We start from the raw sequence: 5,667 nt of genomic DNA, 5'->3' as shown, positions 1-5,667 counted from the left end.
CTATAGTCTAGTCTATAGTCTAGTCTATAGTCTAGTCTATAGTCTAGTCTATAGTCTAGTCTATAGTCTAGTCTATAGTCTAGTCTATAGTCTAGTCTTTAGTCTATTGTCTTGTCTATACGTTAGTCTATTGTCTTGTCTATTTCTAAATCTATAGTCTAGTCTTGTTTATTTCCATAGAAAAATTCTAGTTGTCACTAAAATCTGCGGTTTTTGCATTTAAATGTTTTAAAAATGCAAATTTCATAGGAACAAGTAAGTTGTACTACTTATGGGGCTAATCCATATTGTACCGATTTAAGGTCTGTGTCAGTTTATGAAACTAATACTCAAGGAACTCTCTGTTTTTCAATCGAAATTTGTATCTTAAATAACAATAGAATTAATTCATAACTTTTTCAATTCTTTTAACTGCAACAAAATATACAGCACAATTTAAATGAATTTTCAGTATTTCAGAAAACCGTTAAATGCAACATCTTTAAGACAATTGTATACAATGCAAGGTATTGACTTCAATTTACCAAATTATTTTTTGCAAACACTTTTAAATTTCTAAAAACAACTTTTTGTATTAAAGTATTAAAGCCTTTAAATTTAAAAAAGTGAATTTCTTTCTATTCATTAAAATGAACTAAAATTGTAAAACATTTGTACTAAAACTACACTTTCTATGTTTTATTATTTTTTTTTCTTTCATTTGTATTTATTTTATTTTTGTTTCTTTTTACCGTTCTAAACATAGAAAATATTTGAAAATGCTTTTGCACAAGCTTTTGGCACAAGGTCAAAACTACAGAATATATTTTTATCAATTTTTCGTAGTGTTCAACAGTGTGCTAGTAAGTACTGGCACGTTTGCCTTATGTGTTGTGTGGCGTTAAATACATTTTGGGTGTTTCTTTTATTTTTCGAAAAAAGTACCAAATTGGTACTTTTAATTTATATACAAAAGTTTATGTGAAATGTTGCCCTAATCTGTTTAGCTTTGTGAGATGTTCACTATGACAAGCAAATAAATGATAGAAAAAGTTCTAATTATATTCCTTAAGCAACAACTATTAATGTCTCTTTAAAATGTATGAGCACTGACTGTTAATCAGAAATTGATGAGCAAAATTTGTGATATCAACTGGAATTTTTTAATTTTTCTTAGTTAATTTCTTTTTGTTTGCATGATTATTTTTTTGCAATGTGTTAATGAAATTTATTTCATCAATATTTAAAAATAAATTTATTTTTAATATTTTATCTACACTGAGAAAGATTCGATGTTTCTATCACATCAGGTTTTTAGATTTGCTGTTCATTTAAAGACGTTATAAAAGCTCAATGAAACTATTTGTTTAATTCACAATCGTTGTTGTGCGGTTGTATCTTAGTAAGTCGTAATTTTTATTATTGGTTTGTTTATGTTTCAAAAAATTTTATTATAAATTAATTTACAACGTTACGACATCGATTGTGAATTGGACTATTATTTTTATATTTTGTAGTGTCATCTGAAAGTCCAAAAAATTTATATCATTTATATCTTCTCCGTTTTTCGAGATGTCAATATTTTAGAAAACTATGCTTTGGTTTCTGAACAGACAGACGCACAAACATAGCGTTCGTGGTTCAAACAAAGAATTTAGATTTTACCCATTTTAAATAAACAATTATTTTTTCTCTCAGTGTATTTACAAACATATTTACACTATTTCTCACCAATACCAATAGAAATAAATGAGTGTTATTATTCTATTGCTGTAATCTTCTCTAATCGTATCAGACTTTAATCTTGTCTAACGAAAACTTGACTTCTAAAATATCAAGCCCTAAACAGCAGTGGTGATAGATCATTATCATTTAAACTAATGGAATCAACATGCAATCAACAAATCACAAAAAAAAAAAATAAAATTCACGAACAAAATTAGTCACTTTAAAATAAATCTAACAAATTCATATGTATGATGATATTCTATTTTTTTAATATTTATTTGAACACAATCTAATTGAAGCTTTTAGCCAAAATACTCTAATGAATGAAACTCGTATAACATTATTGTGTGTGTATATATATTGTATCTAAGTATGATGTGTATTCATAACTACATGTATCTTTAAGATATTATTTGTGTTTGTTTGAATGTATTAAAAGTGTAAATTGATAAAAGTAGCACATCATAATGATCCATACCATTGTCCAAAACTTGGTACTATGGTACGTTGCTGAGTAATTTGAGAGGAAAATGAAAAAAAATATTGTGCACAATTTATTGGTTATTAAAAACAAGTCTGCAATCTGTAAATTTACTTTTTATTCACCATGATTAAATAATAATTACAAATTTCCAGTTAAACAACTTCTTTTGTAAATTTAATGCTTTGATTATGTAAACTAAGTGTGTGTTATTTATTTATTAATTTATTTTTATAAAAATTTATACTTTTAATTTAAACGCAACTGAACTTTGTTTAATTTAGTTTGACTTCAATTGGATTTAATTGTACACAAATGTGTGTTGTGTGTGATTGTGTGTGTCGGTATATAACTTACAAGGTACATCTATCTATATGTAAAATCAATTTATATTTGTTTTTATTTGTATACTATAGAATTCTATATTATTAACATGTATATTAATACAAAGTTCATTTGTAATCAATTTTTTTTAATTTTATTTATATTTTGGACTATGAGTTTGATTTTTAAAAATTTATTAAATTATTTTAATATTATTAAAAAATCACTATAATTTTCTCAATAAACCAAGTGTAACTTGGTGTTTTAATAATTCGCAATTATGTGGTTATATGTATGTAATTTTCGTATACATATGAACATTAGACTGGCCCCATTAATATCACAATTTAAATGGAATTTATTCTTTAAATCAAAGCAAAAATATACCAGTTTGCTAGACCACAGCAAAGCAGTAAAATGCAGTATGAAATCAGTAAAAACCGATGTATATTGAATGCTAATACGTTCTTGCTGTGGTAAGTTAAAGGTTAGCGTCGTAGTCTATTAGACCGAAGGTCGTGGGTTCGATTCCCTTCAGAAACAGAGGTGGAGGCTAACTAACTAACGAACTAAACAAATTATTGACACTTTTTGCTTAGAGCGGAAAGACGGAAAGAAGTCCAATAAACACTACTACACGAATGTGATCATTAAATTTTATCATTTTTATATTCTGATATTCAAATTGTAATATTTTCCACAAAAATATTATTTTCATCAAAAATTTAAATTTTTTCACAAAAAATATTATTTTTATCAAAATTTTAATTTTTCACTAAAAGTCTAAAATTTCAATAAAAGTTGAATTTTTACTATTAAACTAAATTTTAGTACAAAATTTATTCCAATTTTTTTAATTCGAATATTTCGTTTTAAAATGATGTAATTTTCATTAAATATTAAGATTTATGACTAAAATTTACACTTTCAAATAAAAATCATTGTGTCTGTTGCAAAAAATTTTTGAAATGTCTTGACATAATTTCCAGTTGTTATACAACAAATTCACTTTTTTTTAGAATATTTTGCTGTAAAATTTTTGTTTAAACATTTTCATAAAAACCAAAAAAAAACTGAAATAAATATAAATATTATGAGAATACTAAATGCAAAAATGAATTTTTTAAACTATTTTTATGAAAATGTCTCACGAAATTATTGCTAACAAATGTTTCCATTTCCCATTTAGTTGATGGTGGTGGTAGTGGCAAAATGTTTGAACACAACACTACAGAAAAATTTGATGAAATGAAAATGCAAATGACGTCACACAAGAAGGAAATTAGAACAATACAACCAACGCAATTTTCCTTTGACATTTATATGAAATATTTTCGTTTTGTTTTGTTTTCTTTTTTTTTCGCACAATAAAACCAACAACTGTAACTGACAGACTGACGATTACGATAAATAAAAATCAAAAATAATACCAATACTAGTTACCAATAATAATAATAATGATCATCCTCAGCGTCATTACAATCACAACGATAATAATATTTATTAATGATGATTATAATGATAAACGCACAAAACAAATAATTGTTTTGTTTTTATTGTTTTTGATAATGTAAAAAAATACTAAACAAATAATTATGTATTTCTAAAATTGATGAAGAGACAACAACGACGAAAGACAACAACAAACATTTGTTAACATTTTGTTGTTTTTGCACAATATAACAAAAGCGATATGAATTTGTTTTAACCAATTTTAAATAAGGGAACGAAGAAAGAAAATAATAATAAACTTTACCCATCACTGGTGCCATACAAATTAAAAATCTTGTCAATGATGTACCCGTACTGTGTATACATGACAAGCCTGTAAGGTGAAGGAGGAGGTGGAGAAAAATTAAAAAGAAAATTTTAATAAAATCATATTAGTTAAAAATGAGAAAATCCAACAAGAATCACTTCTTAAAAAATGGATATTTTTTATAATAAAGATATACAATTATAATACATTTTGTTGTTTTTGAAAATTTCATATATAAATAATAATAAAAACTTAAATGTTAAATAAAAATAATATATAATTTGATATTATTGAATTTTACGATATTGAATATAAATGTGTTGATATATAAAAGTTTTGTGATGTAAATGATTAGGATTATTGTTATACACTTATATGATTGTATGTGGGTGCTAGAAAGATTTGTAACTCGACTTGGGATCACTATCAATTTCTTCATATCAAATCTTGTTAAAGTATCCTGAGATTTCTTACAGCTACAAGCTGGATGTAATACTATTCAATACTAAATCTTACGAATGCATTAGTCCTGTCTACACCCAGCCGCTTGGTAGAATGTTTACTTGAATGTTCGCACGTATTGAACTACCACAATAAACATCCATTGTATTTTAATATAATTTCAAATTTAAGGTATAAAAGTCCATATTTCTTTTAGAGATTGCAAAAATTTTAATTAATGCGCATTATTATAAAAATATCAACCATGTTAACTTTGAAAACAATTTAAGTTTGAAAAAAATCTAATATTTAGTAATCATAATTAATTGTTACCCTGATATAACTATATCAAAATTTTTCCTCAGCAACAATATAAAATTCCTATCACTACCGATTTATATCGACTTCCGACACGAGTTTTCTTTAACAAACAAACAAAATAATTTTGTTTATCAGGTGACATCTGAGTATATGAACCACAACATAAACGTCGGAATGCAATTGTTAATCAAGTCAAAATATAGAGCAAAATGGAAGTTTTATAAAAGTTATAAAATAATATTTTCTGAAAAATTATATTAAGTCATCGTTGTACGTTGTATCTTTATAGCGCAATTTAAAATTTAAATACCTATTATCTGATTAAATAAATTATTTAAGTTTTCGACGACGTGACTAGATGCAAGTCTACTAGACAAGCCTACCTATGTTGTTTTGGAAAAATAAACATGATCAATGCCTGCATTAAATAGGACTACTTAACATATCATTTACTCCAATATTGGTGACAGGGAAGTAGTTTTGGAATTACCTAAGTGTATCATGTACACCAATAATTTTTAAAGGGGGAGTGATAGATAGATAGATAGATAGATAGATAGATAGATAGATAGATAGATAGATAGATAGATAGATAGATAGATAGATAGATAGATAGATAGATAGATAGATAGAT

General features: G+C 25.5%; 1 protein-coding gene across 5 annotated transcripts in view; it reads left to right on the top strand.

Moving 5' to 3' along the window:
* Positions 1-5,667, top strand: part of LOC111683316 — a 36,445-nt gene that overhangs the window by 6,455 nt on the left and 24,323 nt on the right. The window lies entirely within an intron of this gene.

Source organism: Lucilia cuprina, chromosome 5 (assembly GCF_022045245.1).
Source record: "Lucilia cuprina isolate Lc7/37 chromosome 5, ASM2204524v1, whole genome shotgun sequence".
Lineage (NCBI taxonomy): Eukaryota > Metazoa > Arthropoda > Insecta > Diptera > Calliphoridae > Lucilia > Lucilia cuprina.
Note: the sequence above shows the minus strand (reverse complement) of the source record. Positions and strands in the feature narration are given on the sequence as shown.